The sequence below is a fragment of the Entelurus aequoreus genome, linkage group LG24 (genome assembly GCF_033978785.1).
Source record: "Entelurus aequoreus isolate RoL-2023_Sb linkage group LG24, RoL_Eaeq_v1.1, whole genome shotgun sequence".
In the NCBI taxonomy this organism is placed as follows: domain Eukaryota; kingdom Metazoa; phylum Chordata; class Actinopteri; order Syngnathiformes; family Syngnathidae; genus Entelurus; species Entelurus aequoreus.
This window is the reverse complement of record NC_084754.1, coordinates 36736422-36757751: the sequence shown is the minus strand read 5'-3', so window position 1 is coordinate 36757751 and position 21330 is coordinate 36736422. Positions and strand designations below refer to the sequence as shown.

General features: G+C 39.1%; 1 protein-coding gene across 5 annotated transcripts in view; it reads left to right on the top strand.

Annotated features, from left to right (window-relative positions):
• Window positions 1-21330, top strand: part of LOC133641655 (uncharacterized) — a 134134-nt gene that overhangs the window by 13395 nt on the left and 99409 nt on the right. The gene's annotated exons all lie outside the window — the stretch shown is intronic.

Sequence of the window (21330 nt, the reverse complement as noted above, 5' to 3'; positions counted from 1 at the left end):
CGCTTGTTACTCTCGGGGTCTCCTAGCCGCTCAGGCAAATCATATTGTCTAAAAATGCATTTTTCCATCGATAACATGACATCATCGTGCCAAGTGCGTGCTCTTTCAGTCAATTAGTGCGCATATATACAGCCCAGCTCCCGGCCAAAATTTATTTAATTGTAATTTTGAATGTGCATGAACTATTTCTGTTTAAAATTGTTTGAAATGTCAAATGTTAAATGTTTAAATATTAACTGTCAGTTTGCTGTACTGTGCCAACTGTACTACTATAGAGTACGGCGTGGCGAAGTTGGGAGAGTGGCCGTGCCAGCAATCTGAGGGTTACTGGTTCAATCCCCATCTTCTACCATCCTAGTCACGTCCGTTGTGTCCTAGAGCAAGACACTTCACCCTTGCTCCTGATGGGCCTGGTTAGCGCCGTACATGGCAGCTCCCGCCATCAGTGTGTGAATGTGTGTGTGTGAATGGGTGAATGTGGAAATAGTGTCAAAGCACTTTAAGTTCCTTAAAAAAAGGTAGAACAGCGCTATACAAGTATTTACCATTTACCATTTACGTGTTTTCTACTGTTTCATTGAAAATAAAACAGCAAAGTACATTTGGCCGTCATCTGTTTTAATTATGAGACACAATTGTGTCAAAATCATGATTTTTTTTCATGCTTTCAAGCATGTTTTACTCAATATAGGTCATATCATCTCAGCAACAAGCTGTAATATCTTACTGAGATCATTTAGGACCAAAACACTTAAAACAAGTAAAACACTCTAACATAAAATCTGCTTAGTGAGAAAAATGATCTTATTAGACAGAAAATAAGCAAATATCACCCTTATTTGAGATATTTAATCTTACTTAGATTTCAGTTTTTGCAGTGTGCTCAGTTCGTATCCCCGGGTTAGTGCGTGTGCCTCACAATACGAAGGTCCTGGGTTCTATCCCCGGGCTCGGGGTCTTTCTGTGTGGAGTTTGCACGTTCTCCCCGTGACTGCGTGGGTTCTCTCCAGGTACTCCGGCTTTCTGCAGAGACATGCACCTGGGGATAGGTTGATTGGCAACACTACAGTGGCCCTAGAGCAGGGGTCGGCAACCCAAAATGTTGAAAGAGCCATATTGGACCAAAAATACAAGAAAAACAAATCTGTCTGGAGCCGCAAAAAATTCAAAGCCTTATATAAGTGTTATAATGAAGGCAACACATGATGTAAGTGTCTATATTAGCTATATTAGCCTACTATCAAAGGCTGACGCAAATATTCATTGACATTATTTTACACATTTTTGCAACACCTCGAAAAGGATAAGCGGTAGAAAATGGATGGATGGATGGACATTTTTGCAACATTGGAAAACATTAGTAAAATGTAGACTTCACACAGGACGAGATAACTTCTGGCTCAGAATGGCCAAAGGTATAGATGTGTGTGTCCAAGTTTAAGGAAACGGCAGGCTGTCTTCTTCTAATGCAGACCTGGGCATTCTGCGGCCCGCGGGCCGCATCCGGCCCTTTGTACATCCCTCTCCGGCCCGTGTGAGGCCAATTATAAATTACAAAATAAATTTAAAAAAGTATCTATGTCGAGTGTGCATACAACGGTGCTGCTTTTGTTTTGAAAACCGTTATTTGTATTACTTCCGTGTGGACGTATGCGTGTGCGTGATTGTGAGTGAATGTGAACAGCTGCAATTAGAAATTACAAAATAAAGTTGAAAAAACATCTATGTCGTGCACGCAATACAACTGTGCTACTTTTATTTTGAAAAGTATTACTTATGGGCGTGTGTCCGTGTGTAACCTGCGAGTGAAGGTGCACATGCAGCGACAAATGATGCACGGTTTACACTTGAGACGCTAAAAAGAGAAAAGTTGATGAAGAATGACGTGTTTCCAACAAGACATGGACTGCAAAGCAACGTTCCCTCTAAGGTGCGTGCCTGCGCAATTGCGCACTGCTCAAGCGTCTGCTGCGCGCAGCAAATATATGCCGCGCACCAAATCAAATCCCATCTGAATTCTAAACAAAATAAACATATTTATTCTATGTAATTTTGCAATGCAACTTTGAGTGACAGTGACAACAAGCGGCCCTAACGGTGTTCGTCAACACCGTTCAATTATTGTAACGTCTATCGAGATGCTTCGAGGACAGGAATTATATCGATCACTTTATTGAGCAAAACTCTTTATATTCGGACATAACCACACCAAAAACATGAGTAAAACACTTCTATCTCGAAAAACTAGTCATTTTCTGCCGTACAAACCAGGCCAAAACCAACTTGTCATCTGTCACCAACATGCATAGCACTAAACCACTGGTGCGTTTATGGCCACACAAAAAGTCAGACAACTCAAACACCACACAAAGTTACACTATGACTCCTCAGTCATACATGTGCTTATTTTACTGTCATTTATTATTAATGTTAATTTATTTATATTAGTCATGGAATGCTGTTACACACACTATGTTGAAGTATTACTATTATTATTATTAATTATTATTATTATTATTATTTATCTTACGGTATATATCAAAAATAATATTGAGCAAAATTTAATTGAAATATTGTCGATGTGGCCCTCCAGCAGTGCTCGGGTTGCTCATGCGGCCCCCGGTAAAAATTAATTGCCCACCCCTGTTCTAATGGATTTATAACAATCTTTGCAAGCTGGGTAACATTTGCTGTGGTCTGGAACAACATGGCACACAAACAACTATCAGAAATGCAGCCAATATTACATACATATACTGTGTCAGGAGACATGCAAATATACATTAAATACACAGAGGACATAAGTGAAGGAAATTAAATGAGCTCAAATATACCTACAAACGAGACATAATGATGCAATATGTACATACAGCTAGCCTAAATAGCTAGCTATATGTTAGCATCGATTAGCTTGCAGCCATGGATTGACCAAATTTGCCTGATAAGCACTCCAGCAATTCAATAACATCAACAAAGCTCACCTTTGTGCATTCACGTACAGCATAAAACGTTTGGAGGACAAAACGAGGCAAAGAAGGAGTGGCATAAAACACGTCTTTCTGTGGCAGCATCGGAGAAAGTTGTACATGTAAACAAACTAGGATGAGTTCGAAGATCGCTGAAATTAGTAGGACAAAACAATGCTTGCCAAATACTCTCATCAGTGAAGCATGTTTAATGTAAACAGTGGGATTTCTAACAATTATGAAGGTTTGTGTCATGTTAGTCCTCCTACAGAAAATATATTAAAACAAAACATTTTTTTTTCTTCATCTTTTACCATTCTCACACATCTCTGAAAGAGGCCAAGGAGCCACTAGGGCGGCGCCAAATGCGGCTCTAAAGCTGCGGGTTGCTGACCCCCACCCTAGAGTGTGACTGTGAATGTGAATGTTGTCTATCCGTGTTGGCCCTGCGATGAAGTGGAGACTTGAATGCAGCTGGTATAGGCTCCAGCACCCCCGCCACCCCGAGAGGGACAAGTGATAGAAAATGGATGGATGGATTGTAATTTTGCACCCAAATATAATTATGTCATGTCTTTTGATCATGTTTTGTTTGGCTAGGTTCTGTTTGGTTTTTGGACTCTTTTTAGTTCCTGTTTGTGCACTCTTGTTTGTTTTTGTTTCCATGACAACCCATTAGTCGCACCTGTCAGCAATCATGTCACTATTATTTAAGCCTGTCCTTTTCAGTTAGTCTGTCTGGCGACAATACTTCTGACACCCATGCTATCCTTTGCTTCCTGTTGATACCATAGTTCATGCTTCATGCCACGCCTGAGTAAGTCTTTTTAGTTTCATGTTCATAGTTTCTGCCTTTGTGCTAGTTTTGTTTTCATAGCCAAGTTTGTACCTCCGCCTTGTGTGCGCTTTTTGTTCACTCTTTTTTGTTAGAATTAAAATCATTTCTTTACCTTCACGCCAGTTCTTATGCATCTCGGGAAAACAAAGCCCACCATAGTCCACGTCGTGACAAATTATTGCAGAATTCCTTTCCCATTCATTTTGGTTTAGTACAAAACATGCATCAAATGAAATAAAATTGCGAATAAAAAAAAGTGTCAAAAGATTTTTAATGGGGGCCTCAAAATAAAATTTGGCTTAGGGCCGTGTGGAGGTTGCCCTCCTGTGGGTTCTTCTGACCACAAAGATTCTCGCGTGAGCCCGGTAGTCTGGTGTAACAATGTTTTATTGTTCGCACACGCGCAAGGTCAGGTCTTTTTTAGCAACTTTTCAGTCTTTTCTGGCTCAAACTCCAACTCCAACTCCCACTGACTTGTCTTGTCTCGGCTGCTGCTAAAAAGCATGGCAGGTGATTGGATGATCATCGCCAGCTGGGTAATCCAATCACTTGCCAGCTGTGCTTCGAGGCCGGTCCTTCCACACCCCGCTCTGCGGCAGGCCCGCAGACCACGCCCCCCTCCACAGGCCGGAATTTAGCCCGTTGCGGCCCTGCTTAGAATTGAGAACGCGAGGTGTGTATGTATGCGACGCGTGTACCAACACAGGCGATGTGCTCGTGCCCATTGGGTTGACTTTTTTCTTGCCTTGATGTGGTTGTGGCTTGTGCAGCCCTTTGAGACATTTGTGATGAAGGGCTACATAAATTAACTTTGATTGATTGACTGATTGACCACTTTTAGGGTCATCCATCCATCCATTTTTTACCGCTTGTCCCTTTCGGGGTCGCGAGGGGTGCTGAAGCCTATCTCAGCTGCATTCGGGCGGAAGGCTGGGTGCACCCTGGACAAGTCGCCACCTCATCGCATGTGCATTCATTTGAAAAAAATACTGTATTTTCCGGACCGTAGGGCGCACTGGATTATAAGGCGCACTGCCAATGAATGGTCTATTTGTGATCGTTTTTCATATTTAAGGCGCACCGGATTATACGGCGCATTAAAGGAGTCATATTATTTATTTATTTTTTCTAAATGTAAAATTAAAAATGTTACTGTTTCAACATTTCTCGATCGATTTGAAAAATCCCGACACCGACCATTTCAACTCATTCAGAACATTCAAGTCTTTTAACAATTTTCCAAAAAAATTCCCGGTTTTCCAGAAATTCCCAACTTTCCATGAAATTCCCATTGAAAGAAATAGAACATTTTTCAAAGTTCCACAATTCCCACATTTGTCATCCAATTCAAACTGATCATCTTATTCCGGAATAACAGTTCTTCCCTTGACAAATTCCAAAAATTCCTGGATTTCCCAGAATTCCAGATTTCCCGGGACATTTTTCCCATTCAAAATGAATTGGCCATTTTTCAAATTTCCACATTTTTCAACCGATTCAAACCATTCTTTCTACCTTCAACATATTCCACTTATCCTAGAAATTCAAACTATAATTTTTCCAAGTTAAAAAAAATTCCAGGAATTCCCCGTTTTTCAAACCCTTTTTTCTGGCGGCTACTCCTTCCACATTTTCAAACCCACTTCAACTGTTCCACTGTCCAAACATTCCTCTTAATCAGTTTTTGAACTGGAAAAATTGCCGGTTTTCCCAAAATTCCAGGAATTCCTTAATACCATTTCTCAATTAAAAATTTCTCGACCGTTTTGAAAAATTCCAACACTTACTCATTCAGAACATTCATATTTTTTTTAGCTTTTTCCAAAAAATTCCCTCTTTTTCCATCCATCCATCCATCCATCCAATTTCTACCGCTTATTCCCTTCGGATCGCGGGGGGCGCTGGAGCCTATCTCAGCTACAATCGGGCGGAAGGCGGGGTACACCCTGGACAAGTCGCCACCTCATCGCAGGGCCCCCTCTTTTTCCAAAATTCCAAAATGTCCATGAAATTCCCATTCCTTGTGGTCTACATAACATGTAATGGTGGTTCTTTGGTCAAAATGTTGCATAGATGATGTTTTACAGATCATCTTCTAGCCGCTTTCTGACAGTCGCTTCTGGATGCGCCGTTTTGTGGGCGGTCTTATTTACGTGGCTCACCTTCGACAGCGTCTTCTCCCCGTCATCTTTGTTGCAGCGGTGTACGCAACACCGGAAATGTGTCCCGTGAAAAACAGTCCAACCGGAACTCTGATGACTAAAGTTCCTTGGGTGAATAAAGTAAACTCACTACACCGGTATGTTTTAGCGCTTTCATGGCGAGTTTAGTGACAGATAATGACGTCGTTGTTTTTATCAACTTGTTGCAGCTGTAACAGCACAATTGTATGCATGTTCTCCACTATTTATTTATTTTATTAATATTTATTTATTAATTTGACAGGGAAATCATAATACAGGTACTGAGAAAACAGACACTTTTTTGGTTTGTTTTTGTCCCCCCCCCCAAAAAAAATAAAAATAAATAAATAAATACAAAAAATAAAATAAAAATACAAAATATAAAAAGATACAAAAAAATGTTTTTTTAATAAGAATAAACCTCCCCCCACCCTACATTTCAGTCACAGTGGGTAGCAATGTGCTGCCTTCCTCCTCACCACAAGCAGATAGAGAATCACACGAACTGACTAAAAGAAAAAAAAGTAACAAAAGTTCTTCACTATTTTAAAGACGACTTTCACGGCAATTTGTATGCATTCTCTTTTCTCACGGTGCTTTGATCCAAGATACAAGTCATGAATCATCATAAGGAAAGTACAGCAAGAGCTTGTCAGTCATGCGCTCCAGTCAGTGTAAACACTCCTGTGAGGGAAAAGAAAAGGAAAGACAAATCTTTGGCGACTGGAGCAGCTGCACTCCTGACACTGATATGACCTGAGTTTCAAAGGAGGCCTTTTTTTTTTCCCTTCATGTCTTCAGAAGAAGAAAAAAATGTCTGCTTCACTTTTTGACCTTTTTAAATAAAATCCATCTGCAAAGACCCCCTGAACTACCCCCTGCCTCACTTCCTCCTACCGCCATCTGTAGAAGGGTGGAAGAGGATGAGAGGGGAAGGTGGAGGAGGGTGAAAACTAATGTATTTTATTATTTCCAATTAACATGCCTGTAGTACGTACTTGGCTAAACACAAGCAAGGAAGTAAGCATACAAACATATGCAAACGTTAGCTTGTGTTATCAATCAATCAATCAATCAATCAATGTTTATTTACAGTATATAGCCCTAAATCACAAGTGTCTCAAAGGGCTGCACAAGCCACAACGACATCCTCGGTACAGAGCCCACATAAGGACAAGGAAAAACTCACAAACCCGATGGGACGTCGATGTGAATGACTATGAGAAACCTTGGAGAGGACCGGATATGTGGGTGACCCCCCCTCCCCCCTCTAGGGGAGACCGGATGCAATGGACGTCGAGTGGGTCTGACATAATATTGTGAAAGTCCAGTCCATAGTGGATCTAACATAATAGTGAGAGTCCAGTCCATAGTGGGGTATAGTAGTATCCATAGTAGCATACGCTACAGCAGAGGTGGGACCAAGTCATTGTTTTGCAAGTCATAAGTAAGTCTCAAGTCTTTGCCCTCAAGTCGCGAGTCAAGTCCCGAGTCAAGTCCAAAGTCAAGACTTGAAAGTCTCAAGTCAAGTCCCAAGTCCTGTATTTTGAGTTTCGAGTCCTTTCAAGACCTTTTAACCACAGATGAATATATTTCAATATCTTGTCTTTGCAGTCTGACATAATATTGTGAAAGTCCAGTCCATAGTGGATCTAACATAATAGTGAGAGTCCAGTCCATAGTGGGGTATAGTAGTATCCATAGTAGCATACGCTACAGCAGAGGTGGGACCAAGTCATTGTTTTGCAAGTCATAAGTAAGTCTCAAGTCTTTGCCCTCAAGTCCCGAGTCAAGTCCCGAGTCAAGTCCAAAGTCAAGACTTGAAAGTCTCAAGTCAAGTCCCAAGTCCTGTATTTTGAGTTTCGAGTCCTTTCAAGACCTTTTAACCACAGATGAATATATTTCAATATCTTGTCTTTGCAGTCTATTCAATTGAATGTAAGTTGAAAAGGATTTGCAAATCATTGTATTGTTTTTATTTACCATTTACACAACGTGCCAACTTCACTGGTTTTGGGTTTTGTACATTTATTTCGGGGCTCTTAATCTCAATTCATTGGGGGACAGCTGAAGGTAGAGAGACTGGGTCGTGTGAAGTTTAAATATTCATTTCTGAATCACGTTTGAAATGCGTGACATGATTTCTGACCGGCAGCCACGGTGACCCTGAGGTCTGGGAGGCCTTTAGTCGTTACAAATGTCGAATTGTATGTCAAAATGTTACATTTTCACACTGTTGAGTTCCTCAGGAGATGGTCAGAGATAATTCCGCTTGCTGAAAAGGAGTTGCTGTTTGTGTTGCCTGATGTGTTTGCTGTACTGTCTATGGTTGTGCAGTCACAAAGCCATAACTGCAATGTGGCCCACAGTGAAAATTAGAGCGTCACAAAACCCACACGAGAAAAAACACAACACATTTGAGGAGTATTTCCTTTAGCTCAGGGGTGCCCACACTTTTTCTGCAGCCGAGCTACTTTTCAGTTGACCAAGTCGAGGGGATCTACCTCATTCATATATATCATTTATATTTATTTATTTATGAAAGAGGTTTTTGTTAACAAGTTAACAGTGTTTAATGATAATACAAGCATGTTTAACACATATATATTCCTTTCTTTCATGAAAACAAGAATATAAGTTGGTGTATTACCTGATTCTGATGACTTGCATTGATTGGAATCAGACAGTAGTGATGATAACGTCCACATTTTCTAATGGAGGAGAAAAAAAGTCCTCCTATTTGTACAAAACTACATGAAATTGGTTGTTTTTGGCATCTTATTTGTCCAGCTTCCATACTCCTTTTTATACACTTTACAAGAAATACATTTGCGGCAAACTCCGTAGCTTGCTAGATTGTGCGCGCCAGCTTTCTGAGACTCTTATTTTGTTAGCGCAGGCAGGATGAAGTTGAAATAAAAAGTGTTTCTCGCCTTCCTGTCGGTCATTTTTTCTTAATAATCTCTCAAGGCCCTCGGGTGCCGTGAATGTCAATCAAGTGAGGAAAGTGACATTGTGGAGGGGGGCGTGGCCTGCGGGCCTGCAGCGGAACGGGGTGTGCCAGGACCGGCCTCGAGGACAGCGACAGGTGCGTAGATGGCCCAGGTGGGCCTTGTCATCTAATCACCTGTCGCCCTTTATAAGCAGCAGCCGGGAGGAGAGAGGTTGTTGGAGCTGGCGTGAGAGCGAGAGCGTGCCTGACACGGACGCAAAGGACAAATGCTGAAAAGCAACCCGCTGAACTTGGGAAAAAAACCCCAGTGTTGTAACCCCGACCAAGTTGCCCTCCAGTGGGTTCTTCTGACCACCAGACATTGACATGTGAGCCCGGATCGGGGTTACAACACTGTTTTATTTTTCCCAAGTTCAGCGGGTTGCTTTTCAGCAATTGTCCTTTGCGTCCGTATCAGGCATGCTCTCGCTCTCACGTCAGCTCCAACAATCTCTCTCCTCAACATACAACAACATACAAATATCAACTGTTGTTGTATGTTAGCATGTTTAGAACAACGGATGCATGCATTGCAGCCTGGACTCTGTGATTGTTAACTAGTGTTGGGTTAGTTACTGAAAACCAGTAACTAGTTACAGTTGCTAGTTACTTTATTTTAAAAGTAACTCAGTTACTAACTCAGTTACTTACACCAAAAAGTAATGCGTTACTGTGAAAAGTAACTATTGAGTTCCTTTTTTCTTCTTCTTTTATTTTAAGGCTCCCATTAATGCCCTTTTAGCCTTCATTTCAGTACTGTTATTGCACTGCAGAATAATACAATCTGTTGATCACCTTGACATGCATTTGCATCACTGAACTCTGCTAAGCAATGTGGTCTACGTACAACACACAAAGACAAAGATATGTTTCAAAGGGCCAATTTATTTCGGGCCAGAACAAATTGAATAAACTATTTTAGATAGCTGCAACATAACATACATAAGTAACAAACAGCATAATAACAACATAGCTGTAAACCTGGCTTCACCCAAGGAAGGCACACATGACATGATTATATGTCATGTCACTATATACAGCACACTGCTATACACACGCCTATCCAGGCGTTTTTTTTCTCTCAAGGAATTGTGAAATAAAATCATGTCTTCAGTGAAGCCCAGAACACTCTACGCATTTCCCCAGTTTTAGTTCAGTGATAAGGAAATATTGGCCTGGACCACTAGGATCCCTCTTTATGTTTGTGAACTTTATAGTCTATACATTTAGAGTGATGTGATAATCAAACACTCTAGAAGTCTAGAATGAAAGAGTATATAAGAGAATTGACGGAGTGTGTACCGTCAGTGCTGAATGATGAGCAGAGGCAGAGTTTGGAGTGTTTTCTTTAGCTTGCTTTCCATGTTTATGTACTCACTGGCCAATGTGTCCAGCTGCCTGAAAGCGGGTGACTCCACTGTAGAAATAGCCTGCATGTCTTCTAGCACATACGCTGCAATGGCTCTATCAATGTTGTCCTGGCTAGCTGTCCCTCCGTTAAAATCCAGCCACTGTGTGTCTCTCTTTACTAGCTTTGTCGAAGCATGTTGCTTTTGTAGCTGTTTCAGCAGATTTGAATTGCTGTTTTGGGCAGTAGATGGGATCTTTGATCCAAGACACAACTTACATTTAACTAAAATGTTCTTTTCTTTGTGCTCGACAAAAGAAAAGTAGTGAGAACGTCTCCATGTTAAGAAACTCGACTTCTGCTCCGCATTGATGTCTTGTTAGTAAACACAGACACGCCCTAAAACCCCCCCCCATCTCTCTTCTCCCGCTTGAGAGACAGGAAGAATCAGAAGGACGACACTGCAGCGCTCCAATAAAACACACCCAGATCTTCTCAGTTTGTAGCCGATACTACATTAAAAATAACGTAAAATAATGCAGTAACGCATCATGTAGTAACGGTAACTGAGTTACGTGTTAGACTACTAGTTACCACCGAAAATAACGGCGTTACAGTAACGCTTTACTTTGTAACGCGTTAGTCTCAACACTGTTGTTAACACAGAAAAGTGAGTTGAGTCTGTAGTGTGCAACTTCCCCTCAAGCTAGAGGATGTGGGCGATGAAAGTGTTTGAAATTGAACCTACAGTACATGCACTGTTTCAAAACTCCGCGGAAAAGTTGTGCTCGAGGAGCAAAAAAACAGCAGCTGATGACTTGGCAAGGTGTCGTTGGCCTTGGCTGGCAGGATGTTCCACTGCACTGCTTTGGGGTGGACGTTGTAAACGGAGCTGCTGGTTGACTCGCAGGGAAAAGAAAAGGAGTTTGTCTGCGAGAGCTGACACATTGTTTCACATACTTTGGCCAGGCCTCCATCTTTGTCACTCCCACAGGTTGAACAGCTCAAATCCCTGCTGGACTCCTTTTCCTCCGCGCTGCTGTGATAACATTGTGACCGCAATACGGGATGGGAATCAAACACCCGCCCTTTCCAGCTCGCCTTTGAAACCTTTATCATCCATCCTCCATGCAACCTTCTCTCCTTCCCTACCTCCTTCCACTCCACACCCACAGCTCTCCATCCCTCTCTCCTTGACTATTTTTAGCGCCGCTGCTATTCTGGAATTTAGCTGCTGCTGTGGGGTGTCTGGGAGAGGCCATCCCTCCAGGAATGTCTGGCCCCGTCTCAAACCGCTGCAGTGGTCCAGTGCTCGGGTTACAACTTCGAGTCTGGGGGAAGACAAAAAGACGTTTGTCTGTTTTCTGGGTTTTTGGTCTGGGCTCATCTTTGCATCCCCGTCTTATTGTTCAAGTATAAATAGACTTTGTATAGGACGGGGGTCAGCAACCCATGACTCTCAAGCCGCATGCAGCTCTTTCCTGCCGCCATTGTGGCTCCCTGGAGCATTCAAAAAAAAGGATGAAAATGGAAAAAGATGTATGTTTTTTGTTTGAGGACAATTTTGACATTGTGTCACAATGTCAAAAGCCCACAATAGCAATTCTGTAAAGGCAAGCAAACGGTTGATATCAGGGCCAAGCAAGAGGTACACAGCAAAGGGTGACTGGGGCTCCTTCTCTTTGACCCACATGAAACTTAAAACTAGAGATGTCCGATAATATCGGACTGACGATATTATCGGCCAATAAATGCTTTAAAATGTAATATCGGAAATTATCGGTATCGGTTTCAAAAAGTAAAATGTATGACTTTTTAAAACGCCGCTGTGTACACGGACGTAGGGAGAAGTACAGAGCGCCAATAAACCTTAAAGCAGGGGTGTCAAACTCATTTTAGATCGGGGGCCACATGGAGAAAAATCTACTCCCAAGTGGGCCGGACTGGTAAAATCACGGCATGATAACTTAAAAATAAAGACAACTTCACATTGTTTTTTTTGGTTTAAAAATAGAACAAGCACATTCTGAAATTGTCCAAATAATAATGTTGTTGTTTTTTTACACTTACATGTTGCGGTTAATAGTATTCTATCTTCATTTGTTGTTATTTATACTTTTTGAATAAATGTGATAATGAGAGTGATAACTCATTGGTGTTAAGTTTCAATCTATCAAGATAAAAAAATTATATTAAAATCAAATTACAGGATGTTATTTATGTAGTTTGCTCATTTTCCTCAACTGATGTGGTTTATTTTGTACATATGTAGCATCATCTACAAAGATTTAAAAAATTGCTATTGTGACATCTAGTGGACACATTTAGAACAGCAGTTTCTTTCATTCAAAAATTTCGGCTCATTTTTATACTTAGCAAACTCATCCCACGGGCCGGATAAAACCTGTTCGCGGGCCTGATCCGGCCCGCGGGCCGTACGTTTGACACCCCTGCCTTAAAGGCACTGCCTTTGCGTGCCGGCCCAATCACATAATATCTACGGCTTTTCACACACACAAGTGAATGCAAGGCATACTTGGTCAACAGCCATACAGGTCACACTGAGGGTGTCCGTATAAACAACTTTAACATTGTTACAAATATGTACCACACTGTGAACCCACACCAAACAAGAATGACAAACACATTTCGGGAGAACATCCGCACCGTAACACAACATAAACACAACAGAACAAATACCCAGAACCCCTTGCAGCACTAACTCTTCCGGGACGCTATAATATCCCGCTAACCCCTACCAAAACCCCGCCCCCCCCAACCCCGCCCTCCTCAACCTCCTCATGCTCTCTCAGGGAGAGCATGTCCCAAATTCCAAGCTGCTGTTTTGAGGCATGTTTAAAAAAAATAATGCACTTTGTGACTTCAATAATAAATATGGCAGTGCCATTTTGGCATTTTTTGCCATAACTTGAGTTGATTTATTTTGGAAAACCTTGTTACATTGTTTAATGCAAGGCATCACAACAAAATTAGGCATAATAATGTGTTAATTCCACGACTGTATATGTCGGTATCGGTTGATATCGGAATCAGTTGGACAATATCGGAATATCGGATATCGGATATCGCCAAAAAAGCCATTAATCGGACATCTCTACTTAAAACCTGCCGTTATGTCTTCTGCTTTGAAAACATTGTCATTTAGCACCCTCGTTGCCCCAAAATGTCTCTGTCAAACACAAGAAAAGTGAACTTAACCCTTTTGAATAGTTTTACCTAGGTTTCTTACGGTTTGTTGAGTTAGCACTGGATTGATACGTGGACATGACAAAGGAGGTATTTGATACCTACAAGAGTTTACCTGTTGTGTGTTTTGTTCAATCCCAGAAAGACTGTGACTTAAAGTTTAATCCTGGCTTTGTAGATACACTGAAACCAAGTCTAAGCTCATTGTGTTTTTGAAGCTACACTGCAAAACCTGAAATCTAAGACAAAATGATGTCTGTCTAAATTTAAATAAATAAACAAACACCAATCCCATCAGGCTAATGTTCTGTTTATTTTTATTCCCCCGGTTGACTAGCTAGCAGCTAATTGTGTGGAGCCGCTCCCCTACAGTAACAATAACGATCGCTTCCATTACAACAAATAAACACCATTTTTTTGTATCTTAAAAAGGATTTAAGAGAATTTTGCCTATCTTTCACAGTCATTATGAAAGACAAGAAGACGAAAGGTCTTTTTTTTTCTTGCAGTCTAACATGTAAAAAGCAGCGAGCAATGCAGCTAATGGGAACAATCAATTCTACCTCCAAATCACTTTAAAAATGCATTCAAAAACCGTCAACAATACTTTATTTATGTTCCGTAACCAAACTGTAGCAACATTGTTATTGTAAGAGCAAACACAGAGGAACTATTTTCTAGCGTACTAACACATTGGCGTGCTTTGGTATTAGCCGTAAAAGCTAACTACGGCCGAGATAAGCTAGCTTCTACGTCAGAACAAAACGCGTTTGAGTTTGTAATACACAACAATGTGACAGAACACCAATCTGTACTGAGTGAAAAACATGAACAATCATATTACAGATATTAAAGTGACTCACTCGATGGACAGTTGTACGTTTGATGCAGCTGGCCGGGGACGCTTTTTCCTGTTTATTTGGGGTAAGCATTCCATTTACCGTAATTTTCGGACTATAAGTCGCAGTTTTTTTCATAGTTTGGCCGTGGGTGCGACGTATACTCCAGAGCAACTTATGTGTGAAATTATTAACACATTACCGTAAAATATCAAATAATATTATTTATCTCATTCGCGTGAGCGACGAAGCAAATGGCAGCCATCGTCACACACACGTCAGCAATTGTCACTCACACGCCAACCAAAAAGAATTCGGTGGGGGCGGGTCATGGCAGAAGTGCATTGTGGGTTTTGGAATGCTAACTGCTATATGCTATATGCTACTGCCGGAGCTATTAAAATGGATCGCATCAACGTTGGCGGTAACTTATAAAAACTGAGAAGGGCTGAACTAAAATGGCACCGAAAAGAAAATCATATACTGCAGATTACAAGCTGGACGTAGTGAAATATGCAGCAGAAACCGGCGATCGAGCAGCAGAAAGAATGGACGCTAGCGGGGCATACCAGGAGTGACACCGGGGAGGAAGATTTCATGTTATTTAGCGATCGGGAGTGACAGATTGTTTGGTAAACGTATAGCATGTTCTATATGTTATAGTTATTTGAATGACTCTTACCATAATATGTCACGTTAACATACCAGGCACGTTCTCAGTTGGTTATTTATGCCTCATATAACGTACACTTATTCAGCCTGTTGTTCACTATTCTTTATTTATTTTAAATTGCCTTTCAAATGTCTATTCTTGGTGTACGATTTTATCAAATAAATTTCCCCCAAAAATGCGACTTATACTCCAATGCGACGTATATATGTTTTTTTCCTTCTTTATTGTGCATTTTCGGCCTGTGCGACGTATACTCCGGAGCGACGTATAGTCCGAAAAATACGGTATGTCAAAATGGCTAAGCTCCAATTTTCACATTTTCAGCTTTGTGTCACTTTCACCTCACTCTATCGGCTTGCGTCTGCTCCAACGTTTCACCCTTTTCTTCGTGCTCGCTTCTAAAAGTAGCAGTTCATCCCCATCCGTTCATTCAGCTTAAAAAGTATAATGTTGTAAATCCTCATTTCCCCAAAAATAGTCGTCTTCGTTGTCCGTTACCAAGTCTGCTATGGTTTGAACACACTCGCGTTTGTAACTAGAAGTAGGAACACACATGTTGCCAGAAGTCGTACGTGCATACATTTGAAATAGAAATCAATGCGCTGAAAAAGTCAGTCAATAATTAAAATGATTAAAATACAATAAATATTGTACATATTACATATTGTTATGATCGTGTCTGTTACTACATTATACATATATACTTGTAGTCTGTATATTATACATATTACATATTGTTATGATCGTGTCTGTTACTACATTATATATATACTTGTAGTGTGTATATTGTACATATTACATATTGTTATGAAGGTGTCTGTCACTACATTATATATATACTTGTAGTGTGTATATTGTACATATTACATATTGTATTGAAGGTGTCTGTTACTACATTATATATATACGTGCAGTGTGTATATTATACATATTACATATTGTTATGAAGGTATCTGTCACTACATTATATATAAAGAAAAAGCAAGGCCAGCAACACTCGTGTCCTCCCTATAATTTTATTATAAACTGCACAGGCGCTTACCAAACACAGACCGGTTTCGACAAGGTTTTTGTCAGTGTGCAATTTTTTAACAGGAAGTGATGCACTTAAATAGTCACAGCTGTGGTCAATTGATATAATGAATCAAGAACAACTTAAAAAAATGAAAGTGCACGAATAATAGACAAAATGGAAAATTACACAAAATATATCAAAGACTCAGTATAGTATATGAAAGTAAATTAATAAAAAAATACAGTAATAAAAAACGTTTTTTTTTTTAAATGTGACAACCAAAAGGAGACATAGCTCATCAGCACAGTGAAAAAAATAAAGCACTAAAATAGCTATACCTCCCTCTATATCAGTGGTGTGCAGTCACCAGAGGCAGGGGCCCCGCCTCCCCTGCCATCATGGAAAGAAAAAAAAAATAATTAAATTGTTATATGTATCCAGTGATTATACTAAAGTTATTTTCCATTTAACTTCACCAGTTTTAGATTAATTTTATTTTTATTTTCACATTTGCCGTTCAAATACTGAGAAGAGACGGTTGAGGCACTTGTGCCTCACCATGGATTGCGACTCGGCTAACTGCTGGCCTGCTGTGCAGTGACACCGTATTGCTATATGAATTATATTATACATTTCCATAGTTTAGTTAGCTGAGGTATATAATGTTCAGTGTATTTTGTCAACAACTGTATGTGTGTAACGTATTTTTAGTGCTGAGCGATCATAAATCTGCTGCGGAGACACACTGTGTGAGGCTCGTATCATAACCCCGCCTCCTGGTGCCAAGCACGTCCGCCGCAGAATGCACTGCCCGACGGGAGCACCGCGGCCACACCTTTGTAGATGATGCTACATATGTACAAAATAAACCACATGATGTTAGTGCACCAGTCGAGGAAAATGATCAAACTACATAAATAACATACTGTGATTGGATTTGGATATAATTTTTTTTATCTTGATGGATCGAAAATTAACACCAACATTATCACATAATTTATTCAGAAAATATAAATAACGACAAATAAAGATAGAATACTAGTAACCGCAACAGGTAATTGTAAAAAAAGAACAAAACAACAACATAATGATTTGTACATTTTCAGAATGTGCTTTCAGAATTTTAAGTTGTCTTTATTTTTAAGTTATCGTGCCGTGATTTTACCAGTCCGGCCCACTTGGGAGTAGATTTTTCTCCATGTGGCCCCCCCATCTAAAATGAGTTTGACACCCCTGCACTAGATGAAGCCCACATGTACCACAGTTTGAATCACTATTCTATGGTATGTGGTAGTATCATAGTGGTTGAGGGTTCAAATTAAACCTCTAATAGGTTTTTGCTCGTATTTCAAAGGGAAATGCTTGGATTCATTTGCTTTTCATGGAAAAAACATAAATAACAGGTTTACAGTATATTGAAAAAGGGCCTCGATAAAGGCAGTCAATGGGGATAAAGGGCCTATAATGCATACTAACTAACGGAAAATGCAAATTTGGAGATTAAGTCCGTTACAACTGCGGTGGCCGTATTTCATTCTGCTAACTTTCAATGTGAAAATTCTGTTGCATGATGTCATCTTAAAAAGCAAAACAAGGACCCAAAAAGGTCCTGGGTCGCCCCAAAATCTACAAGATCTTTGGCCTTGGTGTAGGCATACACTCCACTCCACTGTAACAGTCCCTCCAAATGACACGAGTGCTAACAATCAGCGCTTCTCCCATAACAGATATCTGTTCCTAAGCAGGATGCTATTCAATAACATTAGATAAACAGTTACAGCGTTCATTCGGAAGGATTTATTGTGTGCAAAAGTAGGTTATAAAATGTTCCAAAAGCCCGGGAGAGAAACTGTGATTTTGTCATATGAGAAGAAGCAAGCCAAATAAAGTGTTTGAATGTTCCATTGGTGTTGCTGAGTTACAAAACCGCTTCTTTTTATTATATATTGTAGTATATTGTACATACAAATACACATACATACTCACTCGCACACAATTGTTCATACAATTATTCATACATATATACATTAGTGTATATATTTTTGGTACTTTTCGATACCTTTGTAAATTAAAAAAAATTCCATGCAGTAACATATTGTGTCATTTTCCATTCTATTATTTTGTCAAAATTATTAAGGACAAGCGGTAGAAAATTAATTATTAATCTACTTGTTCATTTACTGTTAATATCTGCTTACTTTCTCTTTTAACATGTTCTATCTACACTTCTGTTAAAATAAAGTAATAATCACTTATTTTTCTGTTGTATGATATTAGTTTTGGATGATACCACAAATTTAGGTATCGATCCCATACCAAGTCGTTACAGGATCATACATTGGTCATATTCAGAGTGCTCATGTGTCCAGGGACATATTTCCTGAGTTTATAAACATAATATAAATGTTAAAAAAACGAAAAAAGATTTTATGGCAATTAAAAATATCGATGTAATCGACTAGATATGTTTCTGTACTTGGTATCATTACAGTGGATGTTAGGTGTAGATCCACCAATGGCGTTTGCTTACATTGACTTTTTAGAGGCGGTATAGTACCGAATATGATTAATCAGTGTTGCGGTACTATACTAATACCGGTATACCCTACAACCCTAAAATACATACATACGTACATTCATTCATACATACGCACACACACACACATAGGTACTTACCCACATACATACACAAATACAGTACATACATCCACACACATAGGTACTTACCCACATACATACACAAATACAGTACATACATCCACACACACGTTCACTGTACAAACATACATATACTCGAATTTAACCACGTCAACTGCCACAAAAGCCGCGACCGGCCTCGTTATTCGCAGTAAGCACTAAAAAAATTACCAACATCTGTGGCAAGAACATGCTTTGACCGCCCTTGACTTTTTCCTTGTTAATGGACTAGGGATGTAACGGTAAACGGTACAATGATAATTCACGATAAAATTCCAGACGGTTAGTAATACGTCAAATGTTTTAATTACCAAAAAAACTTCCTTTATTAATGCGTTTTAGGCAACACAAAGTCAGGCGCATGCACAGTAGCCTCGCTTGGCTTGATAATCATGGCGGACTAAGGACACAGACTTTGCTCCGGAGATATACCCTTGGAGTAAACAAAGCACTTGGTTTAACGTAATTTTCTCTCGCTTCCCGCCGTGCGTTTAAGAGTGCACTGCTTTGTTTTGATGGAGACAGGTGTGGACAATATTGGAGACACTTGTCCCCACACTAAAAGTATATAGCAAAGGAGAAAACTATTTGATGCTGCTTTTATTTTCTCAATACAACATCCATCAGCTGCTTTTATTTTCTCAATACATCCATCAGCTGCTTTGACTGAGAGTTATTGATGTCAGGAAACATGTAGCAGGTGATATGTCGTGAACGTTGTCACAACTTGTTTATAAAGTCTTTACTTTGTTTACTGGGATGTTCACTCCTTTATTTAACTGCAAACTGTATCAGTGTTCAAATAACAACAATACGAGCTAAAATGTTTTGTCATGTCATCGAACTGAAGGCTGTGAAGATAGTGTATTCAATGTGTGAGGTGTCACTCTTCTTTATTTTTGTTGGCCAAACTGTTGTACTGAACCAGGAGAAGACTTCACCTTCATTAGCCAAACTGCTTTGTGTTTTATATTAATGTCAACAAGTAAACACACGGTTTTTATACATCACTTGGGTTTTTTTCATGTCACAGAGGTATTACTTAAAAAAACATTCATGTGACAGAGCATTTTGTTGATGTGTTATCGTGTATAGTTAATTCTTATATGACATATTTCTGCTCAAACTCTTAATGGATCTGTCCCGATACAGCATCTACATGTACATATAAATGTACATAACTTTAAAAAAAAAAAAATAGAAAAAATCAAAAATACCTCTCTCTATCAAAACGTAAAAATAGAGATAAAAGCATCATGAAATGACAAAAAGCTGACAAGATTATATTAATAATGAATTAAAAAACAGTTACATATATATAAAACTGTTTTATATATATATGCTAAAATTCATGCAAAAATTTAGACAGTTTTATATATATACACTACCGTTCAAAAGTTTGGGGTCACATTGAAATGTCCTTATTTTCAATGAAGATAACTTTAAACTAGTCTTAACTTTAAAGAAATACACTCTATACATTGCTAATGTGGTAAATGACTATTCTAGCCGCAAATGTCTGTTTTTTTGGTGCAATATCTACATAGGTGTATAGAGGCCCATTTCCAGCAACTATCACTCCAGTGTTCTAATGGTACAATGTGTTTGCTCATTGGCTCAGAAGGCTAATTGATGTTTAGAAAACCCTTGTGCAATCATGTTCACACATCTGAAAACAGTTTAGCTCGTTACAGAAGCTACAAAACTGACCTTCCTTTGAGCAGATTGAGTTTCTGGAGCATCACATTTGTGGGGTCAATTAAACGCTCAAAAAGGCCAGAAAAAGAGAACTTTCATCTGAAACTCGACAGTCTATTCTTGTTCTTAGAAATGAAGGCTTTTCCACAAAATTGTTTGGGTGACCCCAAACTTTTGAATGGTAGTGTATATATATATATATATATATATATATATATATATATATATATATATATATATATATATATATATATATATATATATATATATATATATATATATATATATATATATATATATATATATATATATGTATGTATGTATGTATGTGTATATATATATATATATATATATATATATAACAAGAGGCAACACTTGCTTTGTTAAATTATTTAGTTGCATATACACATACAGTACATATACATTCACTGTACAAACATACATATACACATACATGTACATATACATTCACTGTACAAACATACATATACACATACATGTACATATACATTCACTGTAGAAACATACATATATACATAATGTACATATACATTCACTGTACAAACATACATATACACATACTGTACCTATACATTCAACATACAAACATACATATACACATACTGTACATATACATTCACTGTACAAACACACATATACACATACTGTACATTAAAGATTAAGATTAAGATTAAAGTACCAATGATTGTCACACACACACTAGATGTGGTGAAATTTGTCCTCTATACAAGAACATATACATACATACACTCATGCATATAATCACGTTTCATCAAACATATATAAACATTGTTTCCCTCAGGGGAAACTGGGTAACACACGGCACACTGACAAAGCTGAACCTATTGTTGCT